Source organism: Euleptes europaea, chromosome 8, assembly GCF_029931775.1.
Source record: "Euleptes europaea isolate rEulEur1 chromosome 8, rEulEur1.hap1, whole genome shotgun sequence".
NCBI classification, from domain to species: Eukaryota; Metazoa; Chordata; class Lepidosauria; order Squamata; family Sphaerodactylidae; genus Euleptes; species Euleptes europaea.
In genome coordinates this window covers 78,026,342-78,044,776 of record NC_079319.1, presented here as the reverse complement: position 1 = coordinate 78,044,776, position 18,435 = coordinate 78,026,342, and the positions used below count along the sequence as shown (strand labels likewise).

At 42.7% G+C, this 18,435-nt stretch overlaps 1 protein-coding gene across 2 annotated transcripts in view; it reads right to left on the bottom strand.

The window, feature by feature from the left end:
- The window catches only part of PHACTR1 (phosphatase and actin regulator 1), a 373,767-nt gene that overhangs the window by 341,701 nt on the left and 13,631 nt on the right, over positions 1 to 18,435 (bottom strand). The window lies entirely within an intron of this gene.

Here is an 18,435-nt window from a genome sequence, read left to right as displayed (position 1 = left end):
GAACTGTGACCCAGCCATATTTCTTTACCAAATGTCTTTCTGAAATACAAATAGTTAAATATGGCATCCATGTGTGATGGAATGGGCTGAGGGGGGAAGAGCAGAGGAACATACCCATGCTGCTGTTCGTTCACCCACCTACACTTTTTGTGTAAGTAACCGAGGGCTAAACATGATGCTGAACTATATAGGATGCTGAAGTTTAGCTATTGGAACTCCAGGTATGTAATTTGACCTTATAAAACCACATCTGGGAGAGTCCAATCTGTATCAGGTCCTGTGAGTCCTACAGTTCCATCTATCTAGTACCTTTTCATCCTCCCCTTCCTCAAAAGAGCTCAGAGCAGTGTGCATGATTCTCCCTTTCCCATTTTATCCTCACAACAACCCTTTTTGCAGGTGTAACTAGGCCAAAAGGGCTTAGGGAGCTGACTAATGTCAGCTCCGACCCTGGAAATGCCCCGTTTGACGCTGGCATGAGCCCCTACACTCAAATTTATTAATACGGTCGACTAACCAATCACGTGCCATCAAAATTTCCAGACTCAACAGTTTTGCACAGCAAAATCACAGACTGCCCGTACATATAAAGGTATAAGATAAATAAAAGCAACCCCTGGTTAAAATTATCATCTTAAAATTGATAAAATTGAGCCCCCTACATTGGGAAAATGCTGCCGGTGAGGCTGCGCCAGTGCCAGTGGCTTGCGCTGCTGCTCCCCAGAGCCAGCGTTAGTGCCCTTGTGCTGGTGTTAGTGCCACTTTAGCCAGGGCAAGTGGCACTACCGCCAGCACTGAGGTCACGCCAGCTCTTATCCTCTTTCGTCCCCTCCCCTGTTAGGATTGCACAGTTAGTAAGGTAAAAAGACAGATACCTGAATTGATCTTTTCCTCCTGCTTGGCTATAAAGCAATCTTGGTGGTCGAAATGGTACAAAGGGAAGAGTTAACTTCTCCCTCCCCATTTCCATGGCCCCAATCCAGATCTTCTCACTCTTGTGGCTGCTTTGACCTGGGAAATTTACATGTTTGACATTTTTTGCCGCAGAACTCCAGTGTTAAGTGTCATCTGGCCCTGGTTCATCGAATCAGAGTTGGAAGGGACCACCAGGGTCATCTAGTCCAACAACCTGCATAATGCAGGACATTCACAACTACCTCCCCCACAACACCCCCAGTGACCCCCACTACATGCCAAGATGCGTTCCCTCTCATCATCTGCTTAAGATTATAGAATCAGCATTGCTGACAGATGGCCATCTAACCTCTTCTTAAAAACCTCCAGGGAAGGAGAGCTTACCCCCTCCCGAGGTTGCACAGTCAAGACCCATAATTCATAGCTAATCCATCTATAGATAGCCACAAGAAATAAACTGTATGGTTCAAACTGGCAGGCTTGGCTACTATTCCGGTGGTTGTGACCAATGAATTAATTAATTGAGAGCCAGCGTGGTGTAGTGATTAACAGCAGTGGTTTGGAGCGGTGGGCTCTGATCTGGAGAACCGGGTTTGATTCCCCACTCCTCCACATGAGCGGCGGAGGCTAATCTGGTAAACTGGATTTGTTTCCCCACTCCTACACACAAAGCCAGCTGGGTGGCCTTGGGCAAGTCACTCTCTCAGCCTCACCTACCTCACAGGGTGTCTGTTGTGGGAAGGGAAGGTGATTGTAAGCCGGTTTGATTCTCCCTTAAGTGGCAGAGAAAGTCGGCATATAAAAACTAACTCTTCTTCTTCTTCCTTTTCCTCTTCCTCTTCTTCTAATTAACAGCAAAAATCCACAGGAAATTGATACAACAGAGTATGTTCAACTTTTCACATATAGAGTTCCTTTTTCTACTTTCTCTGTCAGGATTTTAGCATGCCATCCCCTTCCAGGAAGGATAATTACCGGCATATTTCTAGCTTTTAAAAAGAGGCTCTCAAATTTTACTTTGTTCCAAAAAGTTATCAAAATATCATACCTTTATGATATTTATGTGCAACAATAACAGCTATTGCAGGACTCTGTACATAGCAGCTGCCGATTTTCTTTCTTTTACAATAGCCATTTTATAATTACTTTCATTAAACACTGAAAATCAAAGAAAACTTATGCCAAGGTAAAACCCAAAAGCAGAAACCCACCTAACTCCACTGAACTCAGTGAGCTTAGAAGGGTATGACTCTGCTTAGGATGCCACTATTAGTCACAACTGCTGGCTAGTGCTGAAGTTGAGTCTTCATGTTAAACCCTACTGATGCCTCTACCCCTAATCCACCTTAAGACATTAGCTGAAATCTAAGACAAAGCTTTAAAGGTGATAAAAGCATAGGGTGACCATGTCAGCCATCCAGTATCAAACAACCATAAATCTAAGTTGGGCTATAGCACATTTTATTCAGGACCAGGCATACGGTCCATCAAGTCAGCAAATGGGGGGGGGTGTGGACAAATGAAAGCAAATATGATACAACACAATTTGCTGAAGCAATACTGCTTTCAAGATTTGTTCACATTACAGCAGATACTTTCCCTGCTCTACAAGGAGTTTACATTATCTGATTTCTCCAGCTATTCCTGCACCCACTGTTTAAAGGCACTCCCCTCTTTTTTTCTTTCTGCTTTTATTAGTGCCTTCACTGAGTGCCTTCTCAGTCATCCTATAATGATCTATAATGAAAACCTCTTTTCACAAACGTCTAAGAAAATTCATCCTTGGAGGAGCCATGGAAAGCAACTGGCTTTAAAGAAAATCAGCATACAAAATCCATGGACATTATACTAGTTACAAGGAGGCAATTCAACACCTAATTGCCACCAGCTTAACAAACCACACAGCTTTCAAATTTGACCTCGCCCTCCACAACCAAGATGACCCTTCCAAGCCCATATGGGTGACAGCATAATTCTGTTCACCTAATGCTGCTGACACCACCACCCCTCGGCCTATATAGCAGCACTGAATTATCTCATGATTCCACTTGCTAAGAGCAGCTTAATTCTGATGATTCTGGTCATTTTTTCACAGAGGTTTGCAGCGGTTTCACTTTTGTTTTGCCACGCTGCTAATTTTTGATTTTTCATGACTGCTTCGAATTTGAGGGAAAAAACCGCTTCATCCCCGCGTCAAGTCAAACCTGTTTTGGTCCGGGCGGCGCATAGCTGCTGCAGATAGCACTCTTTGTTCTTCGGAGAGCTAGTGCCATGGCTTTGTTTGCGGGGGGGGGGGTATGTTTAGGGGATTGCACCCGGGGGACAGCCTCCCTCCAAGGCAGGACGGATTGGCATGCTGCGAAGGGAAGGGAGACTGTTTGGCCATTTATGCATGGGAGGTTTTGCCTTGGGTTTGCCACTCTTTAGATGTACATTTCACCATTCAAATTCTCAAAACTCTGCTTTGGGGGCTTATTGTTGAGTTTAGAGAATTCGGATGGGGAAAATGTACATCCTGAGAGTGGCAAATCCAAGGCGAAACTCCCTCCCGTCACCCTTCTGAGGAGGGGTGGCCAGTCTGTTCTGGGTCTCCCTCCTCTCCCCCTGTACTGGGGGGGGGGGCTCAACGATGACCGTCCGTCAAAGTCTGGGAAAGGGGGGGAGTGTCGCCAAGTATGGGGGTGGGGGAAAACGGGGAGCATGGTAAACAGAAAAATTATATAAGGAAACCAGAGGGACTGGTGCTTGTTTTTTTGTGCTGGGGCCGTGTCCACAGAGGTGAACTGCACAAGGTAATCCGCTGGGTGGAGATGGGGCGGAGTTGGGGGCAGGCATAAACAATGAGCTTATCAGAAGGGGAGGGCTCCAGCAGACCAAAGGGGCAGACCAAACCGTTGTAGAATACTGCCTGCTTTGTTCCCATGAAAAACCAAAACTACTTCGGGATTAACGGGGATGATCCGCGGCCATGAAAAAAAAATTTTAATCGGTTTTTTTTTTTGCTCCACGGCAAGAGAGAAGCAAAATCTACAGTGAAAAGTTGGCCTCTGTCTTTAAATAAAGCCCAGTTTTTCCTAAGTCTTAGGACTCTTTCATTCATAACACAGAGTTGCCATCTGTCTACGTTAGTCACAGCAAATCTAAGGCTCTCTGCAAACATATGTATGTACGTTAGGGTTGCCAACCTTCAGGTGGAGCCTGGAGATCTTCCAGAATTACAACTGAACTCCAGGCAACATCAGCTCCCCTGGAGAATGGCTGCTTTGGAGGGTGGACTCTTTGGCATTATACCCTGCTGAGATCCCTACCCAAACCCTGCCCTCACCAGGTTCCACCTCCAAATCTTCAGGAATTTCCTAGTCTGGAGCTGGGAACCCTAAATGCAGTCAAGTTGCAACTGACCTATGGTGGCCCAGGAAGGGGTTTTCAAGGAAAGTGAGAAGCAGACATGGTTCGCCATTGCCTTCCTCTGTAGAGCCTTCCTAAGTGATCTCCCTTTCAAGTACTGACCCTGCTTAGCTTCCGAGATCTGATGAGATCCAACTATACCATGCCAACTTCCCTCCTTTCCACAAACATTCCTGTATGACAAAGATTTTTAAAAAAAATATTTTAGCTGTTATTTCAAAGCAGCATTTCTTCTTTTATAGTGCAAAGTAGAGTTACAGACATCTAGGTCTACTGAAGTTAGGGTTAGAATGGTATAACTTTACTTGGGATTGATTGCACTGTACTATGATAATTGGGGGGAAAGAGTGAGTTCTTCATGCAGACCAGACCAAAACACTAACTCTCACATTTTTCATAGCTCATAGAGTATGAGTCAGGACTCAGTGACTTTAAACAATGCTTGACTGAAAAGTAGGGTATAAAACTTTAACATAAACATAATACTGGTATCTGATGACACAAACCTGATTATTTACTGAACCAATCACTGTGGAGTCTGGCATTTAATTTGTGGCAATGCTCTCAACTTTTAGACTACAGCTTCAATAAACATGACTGTCTCTACATTTGCCTTTTAATTACAGCATTTCCCTTTGTTTTATTGTTCTACAGTGTGCTCAGAGCTCTTTCATTTTTCTCAAATTCATGGTAAAATGAAATATGAACAGTAAGCAATTATATAATGTGGCATATTACGACAGTAGCAGCCCTCAGTTTTCTATGAAAAACAGAAGGTTTAACTTGATGCACTGTTAACTTCAAAGGTTTTGGTTAGGATGTTACTATTGTAGAATAAATTATGTATGTATGTAATTCCTGCACTGGGCTTCTTCCATTACAATGATCAGGCTGTGTGTCAGAGTGATAACATGTACATTTGGAGGGAGCAGAGAAGTCTTACAGTTGCTTAGGAAGCATCTGCTACACATGTGGAGATTCTAGAAGTTCACCTCCAAGGAATGTCACTGGCGGATAACTACAGCGATACGACAAAATGAAAATTATCCACAACCGGACGAATATGCCAGATTGCTTTAAGAAGTAGCACACTGTTCCTGTTAAATCCTGTCTGGTCATTGTCCACTTTCTTCCTTAGCATTTGCACTGGGCCATGTTCACTAATGCAGAAGGGGCAAAAAGCAGATATTGCAATCTCTGCATAAAACCAGGATGTTTAAATCTCCACTGAAGTCAACAGGACACTGCATGTAGGAGTGTAGCCTTAGTTGGGTCCAGGAAAGTTGGGTTTGGCAGCAGGTAACACCTCCTCTGCCCAGCACATGTGCTGAAGAACAGCATGATGGACCGTTTTGCATGGCATTCGGGGCCAGGTATGTGCACAAAGGACTGAGGCAAGCCCCTGAGGCACTGGTAGTGCTGCTGAGGCTTGGCTTGCTTGCAGTCTGTCCGGCCAAAACCAAAACTCATTCCCCTCCTTTTTGTTTGCCAGCATGCCAAAGTCTTTCACAGGTAGACGCTTCAGCTCTTAGGCCAAAAGGATTGCCTCTCCTATTACAGAGGGTGGGGTTTTTCAGCAAAGGGAAAATTAAACTGCAGCTAGACTGTCTTTCATTTCTTTAAAAAAAATCTAATGGAGAGGCAGCATCCTGTTTAGAGATGTGCACACATATGGAAATCGCCATAGAAGTTCTACATAGTACTGAACACACTTAGATGGCTTCCCTGGAATTTTGGGGAATATCTGTTATGCTGAAAAGCCACTGCACCATGCCAGCATGCCACCCTCCTGGCCTAGCTATGATCGTTCCTATTTTGATAATCCCAATGTACTAGCATGATTTATGTAGGAAGGAACAGCAGCTGTCATACAAAACCTGTGACTATATAACTCCACCCTCCTATGACAAGAGATATATCATCTATGAGATACTTGCCCTCTAGCTATGCTATTACTGTCACTGGGAAAACTGACTAGAAAAAGTCCACAGCCCCTTATGTTTGTGTCTGTTCATTTCCCCCAAAATTAAGATCAGATGAAGTTCTCTTTTGGTCAGTTCCAAGATTCCATCTTTTGGAAACTACTGTAAACCGGGCAAGCAAGGCTGAAATGGTTTTGTTAGTACTGTTTACTAAGTACCCAGCATCACTGCAAACCTAGAGCAAAAGGTTTTCTGTACAACACTCAGAGGATAAGGTGCTTGGGACAGATTACTTGGGGCAGGTTACCAGTTCAAGATCTCCAGTGCCTAGAGTTGCCAAGTCCTCTCTCTCCACTGACAGGAGGTTTTGGGGGTAGGGTTGGGTGGCCGCATGCGATGTGCTTACTTCGCTGCTGGATTTACTCCCGGAAGAGTCGCATCACGACAGGATACTTTACCATTCAAATCCGTTTGGGAGTTTGAGTGGTAAAGTGTTCCGTTGCGACGCAGTGCTTCTGGGAGTAAACCTGGCAGTGATGAAAGCATGTCACACGCAGCCACCATTCCAAGCAGCCTGCTGGGTTTGCGAGCAATTGCCCGCCAGTTCCAGCAACCTACCAGTGCCTCATAAATGAATTCAGTAGTGTTGGCGTTCTCATTGTGGGCCTGTATGCTTAACATTAATGTACCCGATCTACTCAACGTTCCATCATGAATACTGAAAGCAATGAAGCTATTCAAAGCTTATGCTAACGATAACTTGTTCCATTTGGTTTCAATGGGATTTCGCCATGATGAAATGTTGCTAATCTTGGCTTGCATTGTTGACTTTCAGGGAACACTACAAGAGCTACTGGCATATGGTATTATGTTTAACTGGCATATGGTATTATGTATGTTCATGATTTCATTTCATTCTTAATTTGATCCCACCAAATATAAGCACTTAAGTCTTTGATTTCAATTGAAGACTTAAACATAGATTTAATTTATTAATATAATAATGTCATATTGAAACCAATGGGAACTGAAAGCACCTAGCTTTACTCAAAATAGTCAGACATTATAGCAGCTGGGAATTCGTTAGTGAACAAACATCCTTTTTTTTTTTGGCAATCATTTTTGTGGCCACCTTTCCCCCAGAGCTACCAAGAGCTGTAATAAAAATAAAGATTCCTTCTGGTTTCTGCTCTGCTACTAAAACCCAACCCAAATATCATATGAAAACAAATCACGTGGCCTGCCCAGCCCCATTGCACCACACCCCACACTTTGACTCCCTGATCCCCCGCTCTTGGCGTCCCTTCCGTTCTTTTCTACGTCTCCAAGGGCCGACTGGCAGAATTCCAGCTGCTAGATCAGGCTGGCTAATTGTACACAGGGTATTGATTAGTGCGCGTGATCTCCCATCTAGCCAGCCCTGCTTCCCTGCCTATGTCATTTCTAACTGAACTGGTACAAGTGCTTCTGCATTTACACAGAACGATGAATCAGATTCTCTCCTATTTAATTCCAATTAAAGGCATTCAGAAAGCCAAGATTACGGGTGGTTGCAAAAAGAACTGGAATGATTTTTAGTTAAGAAAAACTAGCCACATTTCTATGCAGATGCCATTGCCATTTTAAAACTCTAACCAACCTATTCACTGCAAATGTTTTTCAGCAAAGGCCTGGTGAGGAGAGATGCCAAATATTCCAGGCTGCAGCAAAGTGAAGCGAAAGGCACTGAGCACTTCACAGCATTGGGTCTTAGATGATGAATACTGTATGTTTCAGGCAATCCATTCCTAAAGGGGGAGTAGTTAGTCAATGCTTGTGGACGGCGCAGCCACTCCACCTCCTGCGAGGCTTCCCAGCCAGAAAATGACAATTTTGGCCTTCTGGGAATGCGGCAGCACCAGCACCCAAGGCCCGCACTGCTGCGCCATTACCAGGGGACTGTGTAAGTGCCACAGTGCCATCGTAGGTGCCACTTATCACAGAGCCACTCCTATGCAGCTTTGACCCCTCCCCCCAATCAGGATTGCACGGTAAGTGAATCAGTGGTTTCCAGGCTCTATTAAGACAAATGTTGCCTTTATTTTTAGCTTTGCTAAGATGTATTGGCTATGTCTACTGTTATAAAACAAATGGGCAAGCTACTTTAAATGCAACCAGACTTTGCCAGGAGTGATCCATCCATCATGCATAATTATAGGATGGGGGAGACTTGTTTGAGCAGTAGTGTGTGTGAAAAGGATCTTGGGGTCTTAGTAGACCAAACACTGAACATGAGTCAGCAGTGTGATGCTGTAACTAAAAAGGCAAATGCAGTCTTGGGCTGCATCAACAGAAGTATAGTGTCCAGATCACGCGAAGTGATGGTATCCCTTTATTCTGCTCTGGTTAGACCTCAACTAGAGTACTGTGTTCAGTTTTGGGCACCACAATTTAAGAAAGATGTAGACAAGCTGGAACGTGTCCAGAGAAGGGCAACAAAGATGGTGAGGGGTCTGGAGACCAAGTCCTATGAGGAAGGTTTGAAGGAGCTGGGTATGTTTAGCCTGAGGAGGAGAAGACTGAGAGGGGATATGATAACCATGTTCAAGTACTTGAAGGGCTATCATATAGAGGAGGGTGCCGAGTTGTTTTCTGTTGCTCGGACCAGAACCAACGGGTTGAAATTAAATCAAAAGAGTTTCCGTCTAGACATTAGGAAGAATTTTCTAACAGTTAGAGCGGTTCCTCAGTGGAACAGGCTTCCTCGGGAGGTGGTAAGCTCTCCTTCCCTGGAGGTTTTTAAGAAGAGGTTAGATGGCCATCTGTCAGCAATGCTGATTCTGTGACCTTAGGCAGATGATGAGAGGGAGGGCATCTTGACCATCTTCTGGTCACTAGGGGTGTGGAGGGGGGTGGTAGTTGTGAATTTCCTCAATTGTGCAGGGGGTTGGACTTGATGGCCCTGGTGGTCCCTTCCAACTCTATGATTCTATGATTCTATCTCAATACTTTATCAGGTCCTTAATACTTTATCAGATTCTTATACAGTTTTGATAATAAGCCCACAAATGTTAGCAACATACTATGGTCTTTACAAGAGTAGTCAGATACAACTCCAATGGTTAAAAGAACTACTTGTGCACACTTCCCTGCCTAGTTTTCCAAAGGCAATTCTTTACTTGCTATAAGCAAACATTATAATCCCAATTACCAAATGTCTTAATGTTTAACTATATGAACATTGCCATATAATACATATTGTAATTATGCCTCACAGACATTAAAAATTTACTTATACTTTGTGCGTTAGATCGACATCCATCCATCATGCTTGCTATACCACATACGTGTGTATGATAGAGTATGTCTCTTTAGTTGATTGTTTAATACAACAGGTTATATAAACTACTGGCAGCCACATCCCGCAACACTGTGTACCCAGCAAGTAATGCAAATAAAATTATTAGGACTGGAAACTGTTTAGGACTGGCCACTATATTCAAACTAAAGTCAATTTATATTTCAAATGGGTTTTCTCAACTACTCATTAAATTTGCTTATTAAAATCCCGATGAAGCTACATAATGGAATTATTCCATTATTTCATTCCAACTGGATGACAATGAAATTTCAAATGGCAAAATGTTATACTGCAAAAAACAGCTTTTTTTTTGCTGTTTTCATTATTTATTCCCACACCTATGATACTGAAGTCAATCCAGTGCAATGAAGACCTGTATTTACAGACCAGAAGTCAGGAAATTAATCTGATGTCCACAAATGCATCTCTGTAATAAAAGTATGGTGAATAAGAAGTTAACTAAGGTAAAATTATTTAAATGGTTATAAATTATAAATATGTTTATCAGCATATTTAAATGCTTATAAAAGAATGAGTAATGCTCTTAGAACTCATGTTATTAACCAAGGAGAGGTACATTTGTTCTAGGTTTTGATGCTTTTTATGCCAAATACGTTTTCAGTCATGCATATTTATTACACAGCAAATGCTGAAATTGAGCTTGCCTAGAGTTTATCACAAAGGTGAGCCTCCTAAAATGATAGTTTATAGCCTCATTTTAAGGAAATGTCTTCTTCAGTGACTAGTCTACTGTGTCCTAGTTGTAAATATTACAGCAATCGCTCCTCTTTCTGATCTGCTCTTTGATAGCATACACCAAGGCTACAGCCTGGAGTCAAAAGTATATCTGGTCTTTTACTTGTAATCTTAGGAATGGAAAAAGGGCAATTTCAACTCCCATAGCCAATAACAGAGAAATTCACATTACTTCCTCTTTATTTCCTAAAGCTTTTCCTGCTCCATAACAAAATTACTACCTAAGAATCCAAACAAGCACAATTTATTCACCAGTGTCTTAAGAAGATTTTAGTGCACTCCTAAGCAGAGCTTCATCTTTCTAAATCAGCTGAAATCAATGACCTCAGAAGGATGTAACTCTGGTTAGGACTACATAGCTAGTCCTAAGAGGGTTTCCTCTCTCTAACCTTTTAGCTTCAACACACCACCATCTAAGAATCACATTTATGCTGCCTTTTATGTGCCTAGCTAGTTTTTAATATAGATGATTTATGCTGTTGTTTTTATGATTTCATGATATTATTTGTACTTGTGAGCTCCCTCAAGCAAGCCTCCAGAGAGGCACCATATAAATTCTCTGAATTAATAAATTTGTAGTATCCAGTGATGCTACTGATGAGAGGGGAAACCCGGTTCAGTAATGACAGCTGTCATCTTCAAACTATTCATCTCAAAATAATTGCTGGATTCAATCACATAACCCCACTGCCATGTTTATTACCCTCTGATATCCCCATGAGAGTTACGGGACCATTCTAAAGCAACTGATTTGAGGATCAGCATCAGAGTAAATGTTACAGAGAAATAGTTACTGACTTGCAGCCTGATCTTGTGTCCCTTTTTTCGCCAGAAGCAAAGCCGGCTGTCTCCAATGGGGCTTATTTTCAAGTAAGTTTGCACAAGAGTCAGTCATCTGAGAAATACATATGAAGAATATACCCCGCAGTTGGACATTAAAAAACAGAGCTATCTCCCAATGTCTTATGAAAACAGACTTCCCTTTCATATATCAATTAATAAAATGTTAATAATTTATAGCAAGGCCTGTCCAATCCAAATGATGAGAGGCGAACTGAGGAGGAATGCTATAAAAATGCTTATTGGATATTTCTGAATCCATTATAAATCTGAACAGCTGGGTATTTATTCTGTATACATCTGATTAGCACCAGCTAATACTTAGCACTTTCACTTAAGTGATAACTAGCTATATTTTTTCCAGCCTTATAATTTCTATAAGGAGTAAATATTCTCTTGAGGTGTCCTGGCAGTCATTAAACTGGGCAATGTTTCACCATCAGTTTCTAATCATGGGCATTTTTGCATTACCCAAAATAACAGACTGATAACTTAGCTCAAAAGGACACATTTCACTAACTTCAAAAAATTTCACAAACATCCTGGCACAGAGATTGCTTCTTCAACTTGTTAGAGTCCAGCTGGCTTGCAGATAATAGGCCTTGTGGCTGAAATCCAACATTTATTCCAGGAAGTTGGCTCCAGCTGCAGTAGCCATTCCATAAAAGTAGGTCTCTACACAACATCCCTTGCCCTCTGTTGGCCTGGTACAAAGGGTTACACAGCCAAAGGGCACCCCATTTCTGTTACAACAGAAGCACTCATTATATATACTGATTTGCCAGTAATTAAAAGTAAGCTCTCCATTTGCAAGTGCAGGATTTCTCTTCTGCAGTGCTTCTTAGCCCTTCTGTGTGGTCTTTTGTCTCTGTGACAGTCTTGCAAAGCACAGCTCTAGCACTGGATGCCCTGGTTCCTGAGCTACTGCACAATGGTGCTGTAGGAACCATTCCTTCCCACTTGACTTTCTTGCTTTGGGAAACCTTCATCAACATAGGGAAACACTAGCCTGGTTCATCTCTCTTTTTCTCCATAGGAGACAATGTGGTGGCACCATTAAATTTCACTGCTGCATTTGCACTGAAACCCAGCGTTGTGTGTGTAAAGTGCCGTCAAGTCGCAGCCAACTTATGGCGACCCCTTTTGGGGTTTTTATGGCAAGAGACTAACAGACTGAAACCCAGCTTTAGGGCTTCCTTATTTATTTGTGTCTCAAGCGCTTGTGTACCCCTTCTACTTTTATTACCAGCAAGTGAAAATGACTTTGTAGAAGCACTGGTTGTTATATTCCCACCCCACCCCCTAACTACAGAGTGATTCTGCTGAAATTGCAGAAAAGTTTCAGACAGACTCAATTTGACACGCAGCATTTTGTTAAGAAGTGATTGTGTCAGAGGTTAAGAGTAAGCAGACTACAGAACAACCTTTCTCATGTCCTGGATGTGATCTGTGTTCCTGCTATTATCTCAGGTGCATTGTGACTTTCAAAATCCTGGATAAAATGTTATTGTTCCATGATGCCCAGCTACAAATGGGTTGAATCCAAATTGGTGCTTCTGATCGTGGAAGGATAGTTTTGCATTTAACCACATGACTTGGATCCAACTCCCTACTAGACCTATACTTATAGGTCACAAATACCCTATGTAGCTACACTGATTGGCATTTGTCACCCCTAAATGTAGATGTTAAAATGGCCTGTATAAATTAGAATAATGTTTTGTAAAACAAAGCTTTTATGATGTTTCCCAATAGTGGGCTGCCTACAAGAAGTGACATTTAGCATTTTTTTTTTTAAGTATCATATGTCAGAATAGCTTTGTACTGACTGCAGCCATATGCACACTTGGACACACCCCACTGAAGTTAATGGAGTTTACATGGTAATAATAGGTTGTGTGATGAATAAGGAAAGCCTTTTTCATATAGGGTGCAATTTACCAGGCAGCTCTTTGGATACGTTCCTATGCACCTCCCATCTATCTCAATGTGGCTTATGCAGGCCAATTTACCAGTGGATAATGTTCCTCTTGCCTTTACTGTATGCACTAAAGTCATGTAACAGTAAAAAAAAGAGTCGTAATTCTGAATGTGTGGAGTTACGTATTGTGATTTCACTCAGGGACATGCACAGCTGTTAGGTTTATTGCAGAAATAACAGCATATAGACGTGATTTGTTGGAAGGTGGTCCCATTTCAATAGGAAAATTCCTCTCGTTTCCATGAAATTCATATTTCTAAAGGGGAAATGTGCAGAGGTTTGCTTGCTTCTCAAATGGGTGCCAAAGTACTGCAATTCAGCTGACCATGGCTAGTTTTGCAACACCATGGCAGCTGCAGCTCCACCCCAAGTCGCTGACTCATTCTGTTGCTAGGGGGTACAGACACGAACACCACTGAGTCCTCTCTGCACTGCAGCAGCGTTTTGTGATGGCTTCCTCATTCTTTGTTCACAGAAGTGGCTAACTCAAGGGGAGGTTAAAATGAGCCCCTATGGTGACACAGAGGCAGACAATGGTAAACCACCTCTGAGCATTTCTTGCCTTGAAAACCCTACGGGGCCGCCATAAGTCAGCTGTGACTTGATGGCAAAAAGTTTTTGTTTGAGTGTTCTTAATGGAATCTCCATTGGGCACATAAGCGTAGCGATGCCAGCCTCCAGGTGGGACCTGGGGATCCCCGGGAATCACAGCTCATCTCCAGACTACAGAGATCAGTTCCCCCTGGAGAAAATGGAGGCTTTCGAGGGTGGACTCTGTGGCATTGTACCCCACTGAGATCCCTGTCCTCCCCAGGCTCCATCCCCAAATCTCCAGGAGTTTCCCAACCTGGAGCTGGAAATTCTATGCCCCCCACATCCCCTGACAGTGGCCAGGGAGGGCCTGGCAACCCTACATGATAAGCATGAGTGTGCCATCTTTGAAAAATGAAAACAATAGCCCGTTCCTCACCCCCCCCCACAAATTCACTCTACTCATCAAAATCCAATCCTGCATTCACACATTGTACATGACTTCAGTGACATTAGGATACAGTTTCTCGGTAAAGAAAAATAAAGCCTTTAAAACTCTTTTAAAAAAACCCCACAAAAACCAGCTCTCCAAAACAATACTTTTTAAATCTTTTAAAGTATACAAGTTTCTGGGGGCACAGATTACCAAAATGAGGAATGGCTTAAAACAATAATATGAAGAACAACAGCTAACGCAGCCGTCTAGAACTAGGGTCATGCGATCTTAAGACAAGTCCTTAAACTAAGGCTGTAATCCTGGGGGGGTGGGAATCTCCTTAGGAGCCGGCGTGACCCCATGCCAGCATAGGTGCTTTATCATGGGATAAAGTGGCAAACACACCAGTGTGGGAGCAAACACGGCTTTAGGAAGCTGCCTCTTTTTGGTGGCGCAGCCTCACTGTTTTCACTGTTTTCCCCCATTTAATTTTTTTTACTTTAAAAAAAAAACCTTCTTTTTTTTGCATCTCAGGAAACCTCAGAGGAGGTGGCGCGGCTCCGCGGCTCCCAGCCACCGCGGATCTACCCCCCCTTTAGGAATGGACTGTTTCTATCCTAATACTGTTAAATGTAAGGGAATTATCTAAATTATTAATTCTATCACTACATAAACAAAACTTGGTATGGTGAAATTGGAAAATCATAGAGAAAAACAAAAGGCAAAGAAAACTTTACAATTCAGGGGATAATTTCCTCAGTCAGCACCACAAGCCGTGGATTACTTATACACAGAACCATCCATATGAAAAATGGGAGGAATTCTTGCCATTGGAAAGGGCCCCAATAGAAGACCCATACAGAAGAATGCTTGGGAAAATTCGACCATGTTTTAGTAACACAGACAACCAATAAACCATGTGACAAAAATGCTATCATGTGGTAAACTGGGACTATTATTCAGAGGCTGTGGAATATAAAAGAACGTTGAGTTCATATGACACCAGCGTCAATTGCGCAATACAGCACAGTATTGACAAAGCAAGGTAATAAAATAAATATTGGCTGGAAATCTAAAGAAACAATGCAATGCAAAACGGAGAGGCAAATTATTAATTTAATCTGATTAGAAGGGCAGCTAAAGGTTGCCCTACTTAACGGCTTTGGAGAGAAAGAAAAAACACTTCGCTATTCCCAAACTGAATAATTGTCTACGCGTGTGTTGCCCCGTTGCCTGTTCAGCAACAAAGATAGCAGTAATAGTATAATTATAATTTACAGCTAAAGAGGTAAACAAAGCTGTTGGCTCCCAGCCATTTATTTTACAAAGAACAGTGGTGTACAGCTGCACACAGGCCGTAGCGTAGCTGCCCATCTCAAGCACCGGTGGAAGCAAAACCTTCACCTTGATGCAGCTTATCCAAGCTGCTATCTTAGGACAAAACAATGACCAGATCAAAGGAACCCAGAAGCAGCAGCTGGCGGGCAAAACGGCAACGCCAGCAGCCACTGAGCAGCAGGAGTTGTAATCATAAATGCATTAAGTGAGAAGCAAGGAAGAGCTTTCCGGGGCCTCTGGTATTGTTTTAGCTTTGATTGCTCTGCTGAATTGAAGACATGTCATTGTGTTCTCCTTCCAGAGGCATTCATATACACATGGGCGAACCCAGGTTAACCTGCAGAACATATATGCTATTTCTTAAAACAATCCCTCGTGGCATGATCTGCTTTTTCTTGCCGTCTTACAGGCATTCTGTTCAGCACCACACTATAATGAACAGCACCTGATGCACAGACAGGCTTACCTAGTTGGCCTTCAGATTTACAGGGACCCAGTTTGCATAAGAGAAAACTTGATAGAGAACTGGTATGTAATGTAATGAATGGAAGAGGAAACCTCTTGGTTTCCATACCGAGTCAAATTCAAGTACACTGCATATAGACATAACATTTGGAATCTGCACCGACTTTTAAGAAAAGCTATAGGTGTATCAAAAAGTTCTTTTTCAAGATATTTCATTCTTTTTTTCCCTTTAAAGCCACATTAATAATTTATGCAATTGTTAAGGGCAACATGAACCACTGGTTGAAGTAAACGACACTGGTGTATTTCTTAGATCTTGGAGTTTTTCTAGTCAAAGAAATCCTTGGCTGTGCACCACATTTGGTTAGAATAAGCCTGTTTAGTCAAATATGGGTCCTTGTCACATGCTATGATGTTTATAAATACTTGGCATTGAATGTGTATTAATGAAGCTTTCTGCTCATTTTGTAAACATTGCTTAGCAACCAATTTTCATCAACTTTTAAAAAATCCAAAGCCATCAAACAGAATATGGATTAAAGAAAACATCCTCCAGCATTCTGCAGAGTATTTACACTTCGGTGACAAGCTGTTCCTCAATGAGCCCAGTGAGAGAAAGCTCACTATTTAGTGGAGAAGAGAAATCCCTCTATTACACATGTTAAAAGGGAGGAAAAGAAGGAACAATTACACATCTTTGCTAAGCTTGCTAACGTTTGACCTCTTCAGAGATGCAACTGCAAGGTTAAAAGTTGAAGTAACCCAATCGTGCCAACTGGTAAGCATGGCATAGCATTACCTATGATAGTACATTTTGTGAATTTAGCCATTTCAGAACGATGCACCACCACTTTCGTTTACATTTCACACCCTCCAACCATATGAACACTCTACATCCTCTGATTTTTCCATCTTCAGTTTCACTTTTAAAAAATCAACACCATTTGGTATCACCTTCTGGCTCTTTGGTGCAAAATCATGTCTACCACACTTACAAACTTCTTCACCTTTGTAATGATTGCATAGCATTTAATGATGTATCACTCAAAGTTTTTACCGTATCAGCAGACATACACACAATGCATCATTAAGTGCAAAAAGACAGGAAGGTAAAAGTGGGCTGTGATGGAGAAGCATCCCCAAGTTTCAGGAGGGGGGGAGGGGGACAGAGAATCCTCTAACTCCATCCAAAACAATCATTTAATGGGTTGGATTCGGTAGAAAATTTCTGTTGATGGAAGGGGGTGTAGATTTTTTGCCAATACTCCTTGCCATTGCAGGCATCCAATGCTGCACTCATGCAGTTTCGGAGTCAGGGGCTGTCCCCACAGGGAGTAGCATTTTGGGACCACTTTGAGCTGCAGAGGGGGAGACAGGCAAGAAAGTCCTGATTCACTGCTGTAAATCCCTTCCATCTGAGAAGCCTGTCCACAAGATCCAAGACATTGTGTTGAAAGAGGAATTCCATCAAAAGGAGCAACAGTTTTCAACCACACCTGCTTTCCTCTAAACTTCCTAGACAGTCAATTAATGGGAACCCGTGACAGAGAAACCTGTGCCGCACAATCCTTTAGGATGCTGCATTTTGGTGGTACTTATATATGTCCTCTCAATAAAGAAAAATGTGCAGCTGAGGTTTGTTTAATCTAGCTTGCAGGGGATGGTGGGAGGTTGCATGATACAACAATCTTGCTGAAGCTAAGCAGACTTGTATGTGGCCAATGCTTGGGTAGGAGACTTCCTGGGAACCCCACATGCTCTTGGCGCTCTGCTTTTGAGTTCCATGATGGAAGAAATTTGGGCTGTAATGATAACAATCAATAATACATAAAGCATCCCAGAACTTTTCCCTATGGGATGTCTGGCTTGGAAAGGGAGCACAGATGTAAACCACAGCTTTCCCTTCCTTCCATCATCCTTCAGAAGCAGGTAAAAAGAAAGTTACAAGAAAGGGGGCTTAGAGACAGTGTAAGAAATCACAGAATGGGAAAGTAGAAATTTAAGCATTGGAGAGGTAATTCTGTACAACACTGCATGTGGAAGTGTCTGGGGAAACCCTGAGACAGGAGCCTGTGGAGAAACATGGGATGGGGGCCTGATGGGCACACGAAAGGGAAATGCACTAACTGTTCAGGCGTAGCGCCAATTACATCATAAGCAAAAGGCCAGTTGGGTGTGAGAGAGGAAGAAGAGGAGAAATGACGGGGGGGGGGATTGATTAGCCTATTTTCAGAGCACAGAGGACAGCCGGTGGTCACTGAGCAAAACAGTGGGGCTCCCACCTGGCTCCCATCCTAGGCTCTGAATAGCAGCCTGAAACATAGCAGGTGGAACTTTTTTTGTCCTGCTGTTCTCCATGCCACGAAAAGCTTCATTTCTATGTGCCAGGCAGTTCTAAAAGGCCCCAGGAGCAGGGTCAACACTGCTCCTCGAGGGAGAGGTTGTGGCTCAGGGAATGGTCACTTGAGGGCATTCTGGTATTTCTTCTTTGGGGATGGGGGAA